Raw genomic sequence first — 19070 nt, 5'->3', positions numbered from 1 at the left:
ACAAAAAATGGCAATGAATCCTCCATTACCAGAGCAATCCCAAGTGGTATTCACAAGATCCTTAATCATTTCCTTAATGAGCAATTTCTGGTGTGCTTCCTTTCTCCAGAGCAGCTCTTGGAAGGAAGCCTGGGGCAGGTTCAGGAGGGCAGGTCTCCCCTGTCCATAACCCCAGGGTGCAGGAGCTACCCTGATACTTGCCCTCAGGGTGGTGATAGCACACCCCACATTGCTCCTCTGATCCAAGAGCTCCTGGCATTCACATAGAAAGTGAAAAAAAAATATAAGCCAAACTTCAGTCAAACTGAAAAATGGGACTGGCCTTTTTTTTTTTTTTTTCCCTTTAAATACTCACTGTCTGTCCTCCAGGTACTTTTAATTCTTCTACCTACTATTTTTGTCAAAAGACAAGATTTGTGCTCTTTATTTGACAGAATCTTTTCAATGTCTCTGGGGAAAAAAAAAAAAAAAAAAAAAAAAAAGGAAATATCAGTGCCAGCTACAAGGGACTACAGGAGTGATTCAGTGAAGACCTCTCTGCTGGAAAGCCCTAGTAGGTGTCACCCAGCCAGAAGGAAAGGATGTTTGGCCCAAGCTCTTCACCCCTTGGAAACCATCTCTCCTGCCCTGATTACAAATCCAGGCTTATTTTCCCGTTTATAACTTGTGACACAAAGAAGCTTCCCAAAATCAAATACTTCTTCTTTCCTGAAGTGCCCGGTACTTCTCAAATGCTGACAGTACCTGGACACTCACTCACACACTTTTATTTTCATTTCAGACAACACCAGCTGCCAGTACGCCCCGCATAGCCTGAACTTGTTAAAAGAAAGCACACAGACAGTTCCAGGAACAGCGAGCGCCCTTTGCTTCCTGACTTAATTATGACAGCATTTTTATGGACTTTCCAAGTACTTCTATGCCCAGAGGACTGGGTCTGTTGCAGGATGAGTTGAGGACATCCTTGCTCTCTGAGCAAAAATTTGAGGGGCATCTTTGGTGCTTCAGTCACTTTTAAGAAAATGTGTCAGGAGGCACTTGCATGCGTAACATCACATCTCAGCCTTGCTGCTCCTTGCCTAGCCTTTCTGACATGAAGTAAGGAGACATCTACTTTATGCCAGTAGAAAGAGAACATTTCTTTGTGCTCCATGAGACTTATATTATTCTGCTGTAATCCTGCTACCTGCTGGGATGCGTCATCGTGGCGTAGAGCTATGGCTTTTTTCAGCAGACACGAGCAAGCCTGGTCAAAGTGCCAGCCCCAGGACATGCAGAGCATCAGCTGTACCCTGCCCCACCACTCACATCCCTGCATCTCAGTGGTGCCATCAGCAGGAGGCCAGAAATGGTCCAGCCACAGCCGTGCAGGTTTTGGTGCAATTAGGCTGGGGTTAAAATGAGCGACTAATGCTCTGTGGGAGCCTGAGACTGCATATCCTGGGAGCAGCGCTGCAGCAGAGCCACAGCTCTTTGCTGGCAGGTGCCACAGCCCCTGATGGGACAGAGCGTGGCTCGGCGCTGCTCCCCAAACAAGGGCAGGAGGAGCAGAGGCAGCTGGAAGTCCCTTTAGCAAGAGACAGCAAAGAGGGAGAAGGGGGAAGGACTGCTGCTCCTCCACCTTCCGCTGCTACTGTTTTCCTGGGAGTTGAGGCTCAGACCTGCTCTATTTCCAGGATTTTGATAAAAGTTGCAGGCACAGGTCATGAATCCTTCAGCTGCAAGAAAGCCTGACTCCTTTTTGGCTGTGGGGCAGGGGCAAGAGCGCAGTCACTCTGCCATGCCCAGCAAGCACAGCACTGCCTGGCAGGGGGGCCCAGCACAGAGTTCGTTCATCCAGGGGCCAGAAAGCTGCTGACACCCACAAATGTACATGTTGGGGATATTCACACATGGTCTCACAGAGCTGGCCTTCAGTGGATATTTTCTGTGCTCCTGACTGGTGCAAAGGCTCTTCTCTGAGCCCTCCTCAGCCACTGCCTCGCAGGAGCAGGGTTGGACAGAATTGCTGCCAAACAGATCTGATGGCAGGAAGGGAAAGCAGAGGGCTGGGAGGGGGCTCTGCGTCACTGAGCCCAAGCCTCTGTGATCACAAGCCACCATGTCACAAGATCCCTTTCAAGCAGCAGTGAAGCTCTGTCTTAGAGCTAGTTTTTGTTTTGTTTTGTTGTTTTTTTTTTTTACCTTCACTTCTTTGTCAAGAGGACTAATCTGGTGCCTCGTTCTTCTGACAGCTGGAAATCTCAGAATTTCCAGCCTAAGTTTATCCGTGACCCATTTATACCCATTTGTTCCTGTGCCAACACTGGTCTGCAGTTTAAACAGCTCTCCTCACTCCCCAGTGTTAACCCTCCTGCCCCCTGCTTTCATAGACAGCAATCACATCTCTCAAAGCCAAATAAAGGCTGCATTTGCTGCACTTCTCTGCAGCTGATCCTATTTTAACACACCTTTTCTGAGGTCGTGTGCCAGGACAGATTACCTCGTACTCCAGGCAAGGTCTCCAGGCCCCGGCTCCAGGACAGCTGGTGTCACTTCCTTCTGTGTCATTTCAGAAGATGAACCCCATTTCACAGAAGTAACGCAAGGCATGATTCCCATGAGAACTGTGAATTCCCATGAGAATCATAAATGCAATTAACCCCTCCAGCCAACCCTAAAGGCACTCCAGGGGCAGCCACCGCACCCAAACTTTCCCCAATACATCATTTACTCTCCCTAAGTCTCCAGTCATTTCCTGCACAATGCCACTAATCCCTGTTTTCTCCAGTTTGACTGATCTTTTCACTATGTCAAATACTTTGTGGAAGTCCAGAGAGATTAGATCTACTGCACTGCTTTTGCCAAGAAAGTCAATTATCTTATCAAATAAAACCATCAAATTCATCTGACACAATGTACCTTAGGTAAAGCTGCGTTGCATTCTCTCCCCCAAGAAGGAGTCATTTTCCTTCGTAAGGCTTTGTGTAACATTGAGGTCAGACGAGCTAGCCTTTAGTCACATTGACCATATTTTTCTCTTAAAATATACTAAGCAGGTACTATACAAAGGGGTGACAAGAACCAAGGCCTATCTGGATATAGATTCCCTACCTGTTGCTGCCATCAGAACTACAGCAAAATAACAGCTAACCTCTAGTGCTTACTTTTCTGGCAATTTTTTGTTTGTTTTGTTTTTAATGTTTGAAGTGTTCTACATGCATTGCTTCAGAAGTGGTTGATAACTGGATTTTTACAGTGCCAAAGATCAGAATCTGTTTCAGGAAACCAGCAGACCAGGTTCTAGAAAAGAAACGTAGTCCCTGTATTTCCGCATGGCCAGTGGAAATAATCACAGAATCACAGAATTTCTAGGTTGGAAGAGACCTCAAGGTCATCGAGTCCAACCTCCAACCTAACGCTAACAGCCCTCCACTAAACCATATCCCTAAGCTCTACATCTAAGCGTCTTTTGAAGACTTCCAGGGATGGTGACTCCACCACTTCCCTGGGCAGCCTGTTCCAATGCCTCACAACCCTTTCAGTGAAGAAGTTCTTCCTAACATCTAACCTAAAACTCCCCTGGCTCAACTTAAGCCCATTCCCCCTCGTCCTGTCACCAGGCACGTGGGAGAACAGGCCAACCCCCACCTCGCTACAGCCTCCCTTGAGGTACCTATAAAGAGCGATAAGGTCACCCCTGAGCCTCCTCTTCTCCAGGCTGAACAAGCCCAGCTCCCTCAGCCGCTCCTTGTAGGACTTGTTCTCCAGGCCCCTCACCAGCTTTGTCGCCCTTCTCTGCACCCGCTCAAGCACCTCCATGTCCTTCTTGTAGCGAGGGGCCCAAAACTGAACACAGTACTCGAGGTATAAGTAATATATATTATATATATATATATTTATATATTTTATATATATATTATAATATATTATATATATTATATATTATATATATAATATAATATATAATATATATATTATAATATATTATATATATTATTTATATAAGATATATTTATATCTTATATAAATAAGATGCTCTGTCCTTTCCCGTGGAAATTAGGGAAGCTGATCTCTAAGACAGATCAAAGAATTGTAAAGTACACAGGAGCAGGTGATTAGAAATGAAAATAAAATTGAGAATATTAAGTGTGTTTTGCTTGGGTTTGCTCCAAAGCCTTTTGGATGGCACAGCCAACAGGCTATTAGGCACTCACGGCTTTCTGGCTGGGGATCTAATTCTTTAGTGACTCTACATCCTCCGGTCACTCCTGGAAAAGGACCTGGATTTGGGGACCTGATAGGTTCCCATGTGCTATGTTAAGGAGTTATTCAAATTAACCTCTTTTCACTCCCTTGTTCTCTGTCTTCCCTTCATCCTACCCCCAAGGAATTCCTAAACAGCACCAGCTTTTCACAGATCTCCTCCAGAAGGAAGCCCTAATGAGATCATTAGCCCCCTTGAAGTGCAGCTTTAGTGAGGGAGGAAGATGGGGGTGGAAGGTGAGGAGCTGGAGGGGTTTTGGTCCTGGGTCACGTCACATTATTATGCTTCATGATGACAACATTTTGAGCCTGCCCCTTACCGTGCCTTCATTCAACACAGCCCTCAGATGGGCTCCGAGTCTCGCCCCCGTCCTCATTTTTAGGCTTCATTTTTGGCCAGCTGCAGTGGCACTAAGGCCATTTCAATAAGAGCTCATGAGACAGACCTCCAAGCCGTGTTGTATGGGACCGAGTCAGGCATTTTACTGTTGTAAATAAAGTTGATGAGTTAATAAACATTAAGAAAACCAGGACACTTCATTCAAACTGTTCTAGGACCATCTCAAACAGCCTTTGATGGACAATTAACCTCCTGCTCCTATTACCATCCATTCATTTTATTTTTGTAACTTGAATTAGAAAAGAAAGTAAAGAAACTTAAACATGGTTATTACCAAAGATGAACCTTGTAAGAATACCAGAGTCCAGATGAAAATTCAGTCAAATTTGAACTCAGCTGCAAAGAAAAACCACAAAATGTTTTTATGAACCTAGTAAGGAAATTTTAGCAAATCTGATTATGCAGAGGAAAAAAAAAAATGCTCTTGTCATAATTAATCCAATTCAAAAATCAGATGCCGGCAATGGGGGTAATCTCCTTCTCATTTATCTCATTTATATTCCTGTAAACCCACTGAAATCAAAAGGGCTTCAGGAATGTTTAAGACTTCCTTTGTAAAACTATGCTGCTTGACAGTCACTGGGCTCATACTTATGTTTAGGTGGCTCTACCATCATTATTATTTAGTGGACAAAAGATCTCGAGAGCAAAATCCCACTTCAAGATTTAAGTTTTTAAGAGTAAAATGCATTTGTACATCTAAAGTCAGAAATTGTAGAAGGCAGTAGTAATTATACAGTAGAGAATATCTATCATACCAGGTGTGTAAGCGCAGTGTTGATCCTCTAGTCATTAAAAATGGCTATATTAAAAATTAACAGCATGAAATTTCTTCAGAGTATCTCAAATATTTCATGTGGTCCAAGGAATGTTCCAGTAGCTAAAATACCAAGAGGCTACTGAAATTAAGTACCTGAATAATTTTGGGCAGGCAGTGTCTGTTCAGTAGTTGTAGAGCCCTTGACACAACGGAGCAGTCCCTGACAGGGAATCTTGAAAGGGCCAAAAGAGCCAGCCAAAATAATCAATGCACATGATTGATTTCTTTGTGAAAGAGAGGAAAGATAAAGTAGATATTCAGTTTTGGGACTTCAAGCTGTGTTCATAAGGCTCCTGACCCCTTCCTACTGGCAGGTACGCCGGGTCAGAGCAGGGACTGGCACAAGAGGGACAGGGGTGCTCTGCTTCTAAGGTGGATCCACACCTGTTAGCATCAGTGAGGCAGCCAAAGGCCTGTAGTGCCGGCACGGCTGTTTCCCTCCTCACTCCACCAACAGCAGGAGGTGTCTGAGGAGCCAGGCAGGTGCTCCAAGGAGTCACCTTTTCCTTACGGAGCAATCACATCCGAGCTTGCTTCTGGGGGCTGAGCGTGGCTGAAGCCCCCAGACCCAGCGGGGACTGATGAGCCACCGAGCACAGCACGGGAGCAGTGGGCAGCAGGGGCAACCAAGGGCCAGAGAGGATTCAGTCCTCTCTGCAAAAATAACAACAACTCTGCCTGAGAGAAAATAAAAATAAAAATAAATATATATATATATATACACACTGTGTGAGACAGATGGGACCCCGGGGATATTTGTTCCTGCACTACCAGATCCGTCATGCTTCCCCCAACAGGTACTGCATGGCCGGGGATTGTGGTTTTTAACTAGTTTACTGTACCAAGGGGTATTTGAAATATAAACATGAAAAGTAAGTAAAGAAAATAGATCTTTCTTGCTGTGGCTGTGGGTAGGAGGAGGGTGGATTAGAGGAGGCAGCCAAAGGTTAGCGATGCAGCTTGCATGTGTGTGTGTGAGCACAGGTAGTGGGGCTGAAATGCATCTGCAAAGCCTGATCCTGCAACATCCAGATGGTCTTGCTGGAGCTGAGGCATTATTGGAGGAAGTAAGAACTTTCTGGGACTGATTTTCTAGATTTATTCTATTCACTCACCATTAAAACAGCCGGTGCCTGTGGGCTGAGGCTCCAGCTGGAAGCCCCTGCAATAGAAGCACGGGATTTGGGTTCTGTTGAGCAGATCTGTGTGCAGTGCATTTTTTTAAGTGTTTGGCCTGTCACAACAACAAGTAGGGATGTGCTCCACAGCTTACAGAGCATCTTCTGTGCCTACCTTAGAGTCCACAACTTAGAGTCAAGGTTATTTCTAAGAGTCCCAAAGTAGAGCAAGTACAGCCACAGAAATTTAGAGAATTATCAAAACTTCCCAGAGCAAAGAAAAGGTCAGATTACAGGTGAATTTATGGACAAGCTGTTCCTTTTTCTTTTTTCTGTTTTTAAAGTTACCCAAGCGGAGAAATGATGAAACATTACCTCAATAGGTATAATGAGTATAAAATGATTTCAAACAGATGTAAACAAATAACATTAGGTAATTAAAACCAGAGATAACTCACTGGCTAAATTCCTCTGGAGTCCTCTTCACTGTGGCCTTTGGTGATACATTAATATTTTATATGCAAGATTGAAAAACGTATCAGAGAGAAGCACATATTTCTCTTATCAATGGAAAATGTGTGTTTATGCCAAAGGAGTACCCCTCTAGCCTGTGATAAAGGCAAAGCTTTATCATTCTGCCTTTCCTCTTGGAAAGCATGTGCTTGGTTTCCAAATAACTTTTTTTTTTTTTTTTTCTTTCTCTCCTGAGTCATTTATCCATGAACTCATCCAGTGTCCGCAGTGGTTGTGATGACAGGGAATAAATAGGTGGCAGCTTTGTACAGGGACTGTAATTTTTTCGCAGGGGGGAGATAACTTCGTACACAACCTATATATCTTTGGAGATGTACATTTAACACCAAACATTGCTCTCTGTGGTATAAATCCCAAATAACTCTACTACAGTAAATAATAGTGAAAGCTCACTGGTCACTCCCAACTTACACAAGATAACGGAGAGACTTGGACCCTTGGTGAATTTTTGGTAATCACACCCAAGAAATCCCCTGCTAGTCACTTCGGCGGATGCCCCATACCCTGCACCCACACCCCCGGTGTGGGCTGAGCCCCTTTCAGCACCAGCAACAGGCTATGGATGGATAAAATGACAAATTGGCTTTTTGTGAAGGTTTTCACCCACTCCCACCAGCACATCTTTTCTCTGAAACAGGCTGGGCTGTGTGATGGTTGGGAGGACACTGCAAGGCCAGCTGTGCCTGCAGGAGCATCTGGATGTGACCAGCGACGTACAGCGTGAACCTCAATGTGCAGTACAGAGGCTATGGAGGCAGATTTAGGCACTTAGTAAGCAACAACATAACTTGACAAGGCTCAATTTCAGCTGTCCTATTTTAGTTCTTGGCCAAAGCTCACAAAGCTCTTCATAAAGGCAGTGCAATGCCATTGTTGCTGCCTTACAGGTGGGGAAACTGAGGCACAGCACTGCTAAACAGCCCCTCCACAGTGCAGATCCCAACACCCATGCTATTTAGCTGCTTCCACAGCACATCACTCCATTGAAAATGGCCTTGCTGCGACACAGCAGTCACTTTCCCTCCCTCGTGGCATGCTCTCTCCACAACTTGATCCTTCGCACCTGGAGAGCAGAGCTTAGCACACAGCACCGAGTCATCAAAGACACCAAAACAGGCACTGCACTGATGCAAAAGACCTTTCAAAAAGAGAGAGAACAGAAATAGAAGCATGAGCTTCATCAGAGAAGTGACTATTCCACCAAAGCAAAGCAGCAGCTGAGGGAAGAATAAAAGGAAGAAGAGATTAAAGGAGATACTTGAGTCCTGAAGAAAGGAGAGCACTGCATAGCAAATGATTTGCAGGGGGGTGGAAAAAAAAAAAAAAGGCAAGGGAAGAATTATCCAGCAGTATCTTGCTGAAGTTGCTGGAGAATTAAAATTATCATAGGAATAGGACGGTGTAGATAGCAAAAGCTGGTAAGAGTTGGCAAAGAAACAGCTAGACTGTATATAAAATCAGAGAGCAACTAAGTGGGCAATTTGGTTTTTCTGTGGAAGGTGAATAATACAGTGAATTATCCACCACAAAGCATGGGAAGCATAGCGGTGATGACTGGGACAGTGCTTGAGGAAATTATCAACCGAGGACGAAACACCTCTGATGGTGGCATTCCAGGAGAGGAGTACACTTGGAGAATTGCACACAGAGCTTAGACCAACATGTGCTGCAAATGTTTGAACAGTAATCCATTGCTTAACAAATGGGAAAGCAGCAGGCAGCAATTGCTGCTCAGCAGAACTGTTCAGAGCAAGAAACAGCCCAATAGCTGCACACAAAATCAGGCTCTGAAAGCGCTGGTACTGAGCCCCACGCAGAGGAGAGTAAAATCACTGAAGCATGAAATCCTGTTGGAATTACTCTACACATGCCTTGGAGACTGGCCCCAGCAGCTGGGTGTGCATCCCCAGATACATATTTTACTAGCATTTAAGCAGTAAACATTCCCTGGGCCCAGCGAGCAGCATTGTGCAGGCAGCCTGTTCTGCTGGATTCTGCTCTCTTGCTGTTCAAACTTACAGTCAATCTTCGGTGATTTACTGAGGAGGATTGGGTGCAGCAGAAATCATTTAATTTCGTCATCTCTGCCCAAAGAATTCAATAGTTTACACTACCCATCATTGTGAAAGATGCTATTTGAGTCTGAATTCCCCCTCCAGGTAATCATAAAAGGATGCCTGACCCATATCCGAGCAGGAAAAAAACAGCGAGGCGCTGTTTGCACCAGCAGAAGCAGCCTGAAGAGGGGAAGAGGTTTATTCTGCTGTCTTTGCTGGTACCTGTCTTAGGCACTTCCCAGTACCTGCTCCTCAGTACCACCGGGTGCTAGGCATCGTTGCAGCATGTGGAAGCTTTGCTGCTTCTGAAAACTAGCTGTGCTTTATGATAGCTTTGCTGTGAGCAGCATCCCAACTGGCAAATATTAATTAACTCGCACATCTGGAAGCGCAGTAAGACAGCGAGCTTTTGGAGATGGGAAGTGAAGGAAGGGTTAAGCAGTCTTTATTTTTGCCAGCAAGGATACGTACTCTCTTCCCCATCCACCCTCACCAAGTATGAGGCGCAGCAGATGTTTTGAGAACAGCCAGCCAGATCTATCAGCCTCTACATAAACGAAGGTTGAGTTAGTGAAGAAGAAGGCAAAATAATGTTTACAAGAGAAGAGCAAGAAGATTTCCGACACCTGGGCAACTTAATGATGGCAGATGGCAAGAGCTGACTGCAAAGAGAAGGAGCAGTGCACACCAGCAGCTGTCGAGCAAACAGGGAGATCGGCCTCTACCGAAACCATGCAGGAAGGATTTAGTACCAGCAGTGAGAGGAGGGTGATAGCCTGAATATGCAAAAACAGAGGAGCCTGTGTTTTAACTCCTCAAACGACTATCGTCAGAAGTACCCAATGGGTTGTCAACCAGGGAGATTTTCCCAGCAAGAAGCCATCTATTTGCATCAAACAGTGCCAGCCTGAAAAGCGGCCACTTCTGGGTCATTTAACAACATTCCAGCTGTAGATGTTTTCTCCTAGGCGAGTGGCTCAGAAAGGGCTGTGTGAGGAAAAGACAGTTGTCTTATAAAGGGGGACAGCCAGGCAGCAAGTGGAAGTGATGAACTATTCTGTGCAACATAACTCAGATGGGGACAGCTTTGCAGGATGCCTGGGTGTCCTGTAACCATCAGCACGAGAGAGGCTGCAAGACTATGGCCAAGCACGGGGCTGCTCTTCACCATCGGGAGACAACTGATTTCTGACTTCATGCTAGAGCTGTAGATTGTGCCTGGTCAGCCAGGACAGCCTGGCTGAGTGCTTTCCTGCAGCACCATGTCAGCTGTAACACCTCAGCGTTGTTGCAGGCACAGTGCTGCCTGTTTCACCCCAGGGAAAGGAAGGGAGATCTGCCAGAGCCGCAAACTTGGGGACTGAAGTCAAAGGCTTTCTTGAAAATTTGTTCACCTAAAAGCCAGGGGTGGGATTAAAACATGTAGCCAATATCACCATTAGAAGTTTATCAACTCCCATGCTGGATTCGTCCTTTCTATGGAAATTTTGCCAGAATCTGCAGAATTCTGTTCTCAGCTCAGGCTCCACAAAGCCCAAGAGTATCTACTAGATATATAGGACAGGATTTTGGCCTACCTCATTTTAAGGATCCTTCTCCTGGCTAAGACTAATTTCCATTTACGCTGTAACTACACATTCTTGATACAGCCTGTTCCCTGCCATGCATATTGCATCTGCAGCTCTGTAGGCTAACGCCGCGCTGACCACTGACACTCTTCAGAGAGACCCCAGGTAGAAGAGCCATCGTTCAGTCACTCCTTTAATACCCGAATCACACCGACTATCTATGGATTAGGGAGGCTCCCTGCTGCTTTCAAATGCAGATCCGTTTTGAAAAAGACTCAGCAAGCAGGTAGAAAGAGTGCTGTCTGCTAGGTGTGTGACTTCAAAACAAATTCCTAATGCTGCTGGAGAACTTATCACCACAGGGGAAGAAAAGGTTATGGTACGTGTAACCTGCAGCTTTAATTATACCGTGTACTTCCCTGTGCAGTTAGGAGTGTGTAACAGATAGTTACACTTTCCAGTTATGTATCTATCAAATTCTCACTATAATTAGGATGACTCATAATGAAATTATGCATTAGTCGCTCCATTCATTACATTGTTTGACTTACAATCAGCATACAAACTACAAATCTCCTGAATTCTTCTCCTTCATCCCTCCTCTGTTGTTTCCTATGCACATACCGGTCAGAAATAGACACAGGCATTATAAAATTGCCACAGCTCCTTTGCAAGTGATGGGTTTTCTCCAAGAGGGTCTACTGCAGAGCTGAACAGCAGCCTCGGCAGAAGTCACTAGCATTTTTCTGAGGGAAAGCCAAGTGAAAGCACCTGTGAGCCCTCCATTTCCCAGAGCAGCCCTACTTCACAACACTCCAGCAGCATGGGAAGGTAGGAGATTGCCACACCTGACCAGCTCAGAGCTCATCATTGTATCATGTCTCCAGCAGGGAGCAGACTGATGCACCAGAAGAATGCACGGGCAGTAGAGCTGTGCTGTTGGTGGGGAGCACACATGAGCCCCATCATTGGTGGCAGCTGCTGTTGCTGCTCAGTGATTAGAAAAAGCTTGAGAAAAAGGTGTGTAACTCAGAGTATCACCCTAAAATGGAACCGTTTTGAACTACCAACCCCTAGAAGATCTTTCTGGTCATTTCCTATCACCTTACTCCTTGAATAATTTACCCCCCTTTCAGTTACCAGCCAATGTAAGTACATCTCCCTGTCCGTTGGGTCCCACAGCTCTCACAAATAGTTGTCACCTGTTGACCACCAAGGCTGAGTGGTTTAACTTATCACAAAGGACTTCAGCGTTTGGGATCACTGTGTCAGCGAGGCCCAGGGGTGGTTTGTTCGCTGCGTAAGGGTGATGGCAGTTGGGGTCATGCATTCTTTATGAGCCTCATTTTGTTCAGCATGCATGGTTGGGGAACCTTGGACATAGGTGGCAATTGTCACCTGCTTTAACCTGTCAGTGAACACTGTTGTGTCCACTTTGGCACTGAAATCTCTGAAACATCAGCAACAAAGTTGGTGCCCCCAGGCCCATCTATCTTCAATAGGAATCTGCCCAATGCCTCTTGATTTGCTGTGTCATCCCACGCACAAATCAATTGCATGGTGAGCAATTGTAGTGAGTGTAGTGAGTCTGTAGTGAGACACATATATTGCTGAGGACAAGGAGAATTCTTCTTTCTTTCCTTTTTTCTTCCCCTTTAAAGTGAATTTAGTGCTTGTGCAGATGCCGGGTAGGTGGCAGGAGCGGAATTCTTTAAATTATTCACAAAGCTGGAAAGGTCCAGGCAGCTGTGCTAGCAGTGAGCATGTGATTGTTGCCCACCCTTAGGTTCATGCCTACCAAGTTCAATGTCCCCTTTGTTCCCACCAGTTCTGGGAAAAACTTAAGGTGCTAATAGTCCCCCACTGTAACCAGAACCAAAGATGGAGCCCTGAGACCTCCCTTCCCACACTGACTGTAAGGTGCAGGGGACAGAAAGGGGAAGAGAGGACCACAGGTGCTTGAGAGCAATAGCAAGCACAGGCATGGGGAAGCACTGGGTGCGAAGGCAGCCCAGTTAGGAGTGGCGTTGATTTGGGGGGCAAATGTCATGCCTGTAGTGGTCCCAGGTGTCCCCATCAGCATCTGTGGGATGTGGCTGTGCACATTAGCCTTACTTTCGCTCACAGTTTGCATGAAGGCAGATATGGGAGTGCACACTCTGACATGCTCTTTGGTGTGGGCATCTTCTGTGTTGGTGGTCAAAAGAGAGGTCTCACTCCTTAACTCACCTTCAGTACCCCTCAGCTCCCAGTTATTAAAAAAACTAATGTCCATTTGCACTTTCAGCCCCTTCATTCCTATGGTGTGAGGCAGCCATGGGTGGGTTTTGGCTGTGATCTGCCTTCCTCCTTAATCCTCCAAGTGCCATTCCTTTCCGAGGTGTCTCCATGCATATTTTTGCTTTAATCCAAGGGTCAGACTGGGCAGTATGGAAACACCAAATGGGTGCTGAAGCAGCAGCCCAGGTGCTAACTGCCCCCTTGCTCCCTCCTAGCCTGCCCTGGCCCCAGCCTGCCTGTGTGCCCCCCAGCCCCGTGTGCCATCGCTGCTGGCAGACACGTTTGCACTGGTGGCTTTTACGTTTGACCGCTAGGGACCACACTGGGATCAGCAACACGGAGCTGACAGCAGATGTTAGCAAGCTTTGATCTGTCTTGACCAGGGCTGGTCATGAACTGGCAGCCAAGGAGAGGAACCCTACCAGATCCCGGCAGAGCACTGGTGTTTCTGACCGGGATCAAGGGATGCGCACAGGTTCATTGAAAGCAGCACTCCCCAGCAGCATCCTCTTACAACACTTCTTCCCCACGTCACAGGCACTGCAAATACCACAATTCACTTGTGTTTCCTTAGCTCGTTATTATCCTGGATGCTGCCAACTTGCAAATATGGGTTGTGAGACCCTCCTATGTGCAAACTGCACTTTCTCTGTAGGGAAGCACAGCCTACATCTGTGACTATAAACACAATACCGGCACGGTCCATACATCCCCCTCGCTCCCCTCCTGCCACGTCTGCCTCGCAGAGTTTTGTGAACTTTCAGCCCCAGCCACTGTTCTCCCCAGCTCCTGTGGCAGCCCCAGCTCGGTGGGGACGGATGTTGCTGCCTGCATTTCGCCGCTCACACCGGGCGCGACAGCACCTTCCAGCCCCAGGAGGGATTCTGTCCTTAGTTTCAAAACAACGTGCGAAGCCCTGTTCCGCAGAAACAGTAGCCTCAGTAAGTTTAAGGATGACTGAAGCTATTTCCCCTCCCGGGGAGGTTTAAAAGCTCCAGAGGGATGAGCAGGGTTAGAGCGATCGCTGCGTTTCCAGCAGCCATCCTATTACGGCACTGAATCACGGCAGGAATGGCACGTCTAGCCTAGGCTAATAAACCCTCCCGAGAGCGTGCCTTACAAACACGGCGAAACAGCCTTAAGTGAGCTCGAGATAACTAATTTCAAGCATGGCTGTCTAGTGTGCCTGTCATTCCTATTGTCCTTCCAAACTCTTTCAGACATTTTGAGCAGGGAGCACTCGGCTATGAGTTAGCAGGGGTTGTGACACTAATGGTCCAAAAAGGCTGAAGCGCCGGGAGGGGACGATGACAGCGCTTAACAACTGGTGGCACTTTGGAGGATACCACTGGATCCCGGTTTATTAACAATTAGGCTTCGCCTCGGAGGAAGATGTGACAGCTATCGGAGGTAGGATTTGCATGCGAAACAAAGGGAGCTGTTGCTGCTGGGTGCCTTTTGTTTGCGCAGCCAGGTGGGGGGCCAGGGGGAGAAGCCGCTAGCCCTGGGGTTTATGGCAGAAAAACCTCGGGGACCAGCGGCTCAGAGCTCGTCCCTGCTGAGCGTGCATTCCCCGGGAGCAAAATGCATTAGAGGTCATGCAGGAAACACTTTACCCCTTAGCTACCGAGCCAGCCGGGCTGCTGCTGGGGTGGGAGAGGGGAGAGGAGAAGGTGCCCTGGGATAAAAGGGGAAGGGGAAAGGCGTGGAGCCTGTCAGCTGAGGGAGATGTGTTATTAGCATGTAAAATGTGCCTGGGTTGCCACTGCTGTCCTTTGGAAAGGGGAAAATAAAGCAGGGGGGTGGATTTTCTGGGAGAGGAATTCTTTGAGTTATAACCTATTGGGAAAGAAGAAAAAAAAAAAAAAAACAACAAACACATAATGTGTCCATCCATTTTGCACTATCAAAGCTTCCTCTGCACTGTTGACATTGTTTTGCTTGACAAGAATTGTAGTTTCAGACTGAAAAAGGTAGGGTTTCCTCCTGTGCCACTGCCAGCCCCTGCCACCCTCCCTCCCTCTGAGAAACAACAGCATGGGGAGGGATGTAAACAGTGTTCAGCTGGATGCCAAAAGGGCTGGGAGCAGGGGCTGGGGATGGAGTAAACACTCAGTAGTGTTACAGGAAAGCTTCCCCTTGAAAAGACTTGATTCTCCCCAGCCAGAAGTCCAGGAGGTGGGATGCAAAGTTGGGAGCATCACGTACTTTTTGATGCTGCGCCTGTTCGGTGTGAGAAAATGTCCAAACACCAGAGTCCGGTCTGTATGGCCAAACAGGGCAGCACGGGCTGTGCATGGTCCCTGCTCAGTGCTAGGCTGCAAGTTTGCATGTTTGTGGTTGCATACGGCCCTCACCACGATAAGCAGCAAGAAATTAATAACCAAAAATCTCATGTACACGCATATGGAGCATCATTACCATTCGGGGTGTTTGATCCAACTGCGATGTTCCCTGCATTGATGAATTGTTTCTACTTGGGCATTAAAGTTTCATTTCCAAACAAGAGACAGACTTGAGAGAGAGTGGTATTTAGTGACAATGAAATGTTCTGCTGGCGGAAATACTTCTCACAGGAGCTATTAAAAATGCACTTAAAGGAGCTGAGAGTCAAGTCGTGCAGTAAGAGATACGGTACCACTTGCCCTGCTAACTACTAAAATTAAGGTTATGAAACCGTTTTAAATCTATCTTAACGTGGGTGTCACTAGGCATACGCTACAATACTGTTGTCAAATACTCTCAACTTGGAGAATTCAGTTAGACTGATTGTTTTCATTACATCCTCAACAGAAAAAGAATTCCTATGTAGCCGAGACTCACCAAGTAATTTGAATTTACTCACCCTAACAAATGTTCTTTTAAGGAGAATTTCAGTGTATTGTAACACACTGTACTTGGGTCATGCTGTAATTAGTTTAGTAACAATACATTGATGGCAATTTAACAGCAAAAGTCAAATGCCTTTAGTTACAGTAAATACAGGTTGTGCCAAAAGGAAGCAATACTGGACCAGGAACAGCAGGAATTGCTCTTAAGAAACACAACTTATAAATATTCAGCATTTGGTCCAAGCAACAACTTTTCAGTAAAGTGTATTACTTTGCATTGCAAATTGGGGGGAAAATCACTTCAACCCATGTCATCTGTGCTATGTGGTACATGACGATAACAGTGAAAACTTTCTTCCAAAGACAATGTTTCTAGTGGTTTGCAGGATGTGTCAAGGAGATATTATGCGGAGATATTAAACCTGTTTCAGAAAGGAGCAATGCATGTGGAAATCAAGCACCTAGTTTTTCTTCTCCATCTCACTTTTATTCAGAAGCTTAAGAGGTCTTACTTCGTTTTATTTCTCATTCTTCATTCTAAGTGGGTGCCCTTTCGGAGGAAAGGGGCTGATGGGGTAAGACCACAGGGGAAGCTTCGCTCAGCCTGCGCCCTGCCACCCGCTCCACTCCTGGGGACGTGGGCAGACCCCAGCCTCTTTGCAGAAAGGGCAGGGAAGGGTGACAGCCCTGCTGGCAGTCACTGGGAGGGCAGCATTTCATGGGATGAAAATACAGACAGTGCTGCTCAGGTAATGAGGCTGAACGTGGAGTTCTAGAAAAGGGAAAACAAAAAGCAAACTTCTGTAGCATGAGCAGGTTCATGTTTCAAGCATTTTGGGCTATGAGTAAGACATACTGCAAATCCCATCATCCAAGACTAAATGTGCTTTCAGAACTATCCCAGACAAATTTGCCACTTAGAAAAACTTCTGCCAGCAGCAAACATCCATTCGACTGAGAGCCTGTCAGAAGTGACTCCAAATCTCTCAGCGCTCCCCTTGCTCCCTCAATGTTCAGCAGATAATGAAGTAAGCTGCATCAGATTGATTCACTGTGCTGAGAAACAATTTCCCCCTTTTCTTCAAAAGCTGAATGAGTACTTGATGCCACGAATCTCACTTTCCCTTCTGCTTTATGAATTGTCTGCAGAGCTCGTGCAATTTTCTAATTTATTTATTTGATATTATTTGGGAATTTCTTCAGTGAATAACACTTGGCTTGCAGATCTTTTGGGAATGGCAAATGTTTGCAAATTCATGCTGTGTTGCCTAGTTCAGTCATGTGGCGTTCCCTGATTAGATGATTTGTGTAACTAACTCACACAAAGCGAATAGCAAATTCCTCCACCAAGTGTAGAGTTTCACACTGGATTGCCATTGCTGTCTGAGCAGTCAGGTTTAAAATTCCTGCCTTGTGAGCAGCCACACAAGCAACACATCAGTGCTGAAGTGCTCCCACCAGGCAGATGTGAGAGCCGGGTTAAACAGCTTTCAGATTCATATACATATTAATGGCAAACGTCTGAATTCTTGCAGCTCTGTTAGGACGTACAGTCAGCACCATCCATCGTGCACGGCATGGGCCCATCTCTCGCAGTGCTTGCCATGCCCCCCAGCCTCCCTAACTTGTGCACATCAATCCATGACGCCTGTGGAAACTGTTTGTGCAGCCAAAACAACAGGAAAAAAGACAGTATGGAAATTTCTGAATTTTCCATGGCAGCTTCTCCTGTTGCGGGTCTTGCATGTAGCAAGATATGAGGAGAGGCATCAGGGAGGACAGCAGGAGAGCACCAGCGGCGGTGCAGTGGCTGCAGGAGAAGAGCACAGAAAGAAGAAAAACCAAGGTGGCCCCCACGGGCACAAACATTACCAGAAAGGGACTGACGCAGCACGAACAAATAAATATGCCCGAACAATTTTTATCATGAATCTGGTGAATTGGGGTCGTTATCCTCAAGCTTTATGGCCTCAGCAGACCCAGTCGAGGGCAGGACCTGGAGCTGTCACCGGCCTGCAGGCGCCACGCGGGTGCTCGCTGCGGGTCCCGGGGTGACGTGGTTTGGCCTTTGTCACGCCGGGGACTGGGCATGCCAGGGAGGTACGGGGGAGCTGTGGAATAGCAGGCAGAAAGGAAACTATCCAACATCTGGTGTGTGGCTCAGAAGCAGCGAAGTGCAGTTGGGTGAAGAATTTCTGTCAAGTGATTTTTCTCAGACAGAAAAAAAAATCAGCTGTCAAAACACCAAGCTCTTTTGATTCAGAAACAAATGAAGAGGAGAAGGTTATAAAACAGGAATATATTTCCCTTTTGAATTATTTTTGCACTGTAGTTATGTCAAATAGGTCTCCTACAGAGTAATTGTATCATCCAACTACTTCCCACTTCACGTAGAATTAATCAGGTGCGTGCTGAATCAACAGGGTTGTTGTGACCGTGTGGAGCCGACCAGCAGCGTTACACCCCCAACAGGTGGCCCTTTTTGCCCTTCCAATTATTTTAAACCCCAATGTTCCTAGATATCCTTATTTATTCTAAAATTAGAAGTGGGTCTGAATTGCACACAGCAAGCGAGTCACACACCGAGAGTCACTCTGGGCAATACCCATGTGTTCGTATTCCACCAGGGCACATGTAATGCCAGATTAATGCTGCTTGGGGACAGCAAGGGAACTAGAAGAATTAGAAGAACCAAAATCAAAGCAAACATGGAGGATCTTTGCTAGGACAAAAATTGATTCAATGTAGCCTGGGATGAAATCCCATCTTAAGACTCCCCCTGGATACTGCTAAGTCTACTGTTAGGTCTCTTTCTTCTAATGCTACTTTTGCTTTCTTAATACAAAGCTGTCCTATTGCCAATGGTGAACCCCCACCTCTGCTTGTTCCAGGTGGAACTATTTTGTATGGACCACTTTTAAAGCAGTAATTCATTTTTGAAGAGAAAACACAGAGAAAGCCAGATCCCAGCTTTTTCTGCCCATGTTGCTGTTAGTCCCCTTGGTCTGTGCTTTGCTGCCTCAGATGCTTGGTGGGGAGCAGAGAGCCTTGGAGGGGAGAGCTCCCACTGACAAGCTCTGCAGGGACACCCAACAACATCTTGGAGCTGCAGCATCCTCTAAGATCCTTGAAAGACTGGAGGCAGCAAGGTGGTTGTTAGTGACCATGGGGGTCCCTGCAGTTTACTTATCAGCCACTTCTACAGCTCTGCAGGAGT

The 19070-nt window shown here is 46.3% G+C and overlaps 1 protein-coding gene across 7 annotated transcripts in view; it reads left to right on the top strand.

Annotated features, from left to right (window-relative positions):
• The window catches only part of KCNMB2 (potassium calcium-activated channel subfamily M regulatory beta subunit 2), a 130647-nt gene that overhangs the window by 30172 nt on the left and 81405 nt on the right, over positions 1–19070 (top strand). The window contains exon 1 of one of the 7 annotated variants that reach the window (XM_084528813.1): positions 13860–14432. The exons of 5 other annotated variants lie outside the window; for them this stretch is intronic. The gene's annotated coding sequence lies outside the window, so the exon portion shown is untranslated. Of the gene's footprint in view, positions 1–13859; positions 14433–19070 lie in introns of those variants that run through there. One more of the 7 variants, XM_084528816.1, reaches the window with a different exon arrangement.

Source organism: Aythya ferina (assembly GCF_964211825.1).
Source record: "Aythya ferina genome assembly, chromosome: 9".
Taxonomy (NCBI): domain Eukaryota; kingdom Metazoa; phylum Chordata; class Aves; order Anseriformes; family Anatidae; genus Aythya; species Aythya ferina.
This window is presented reverse-complemented; position numbering and strand designations above follow the sequence as displayed.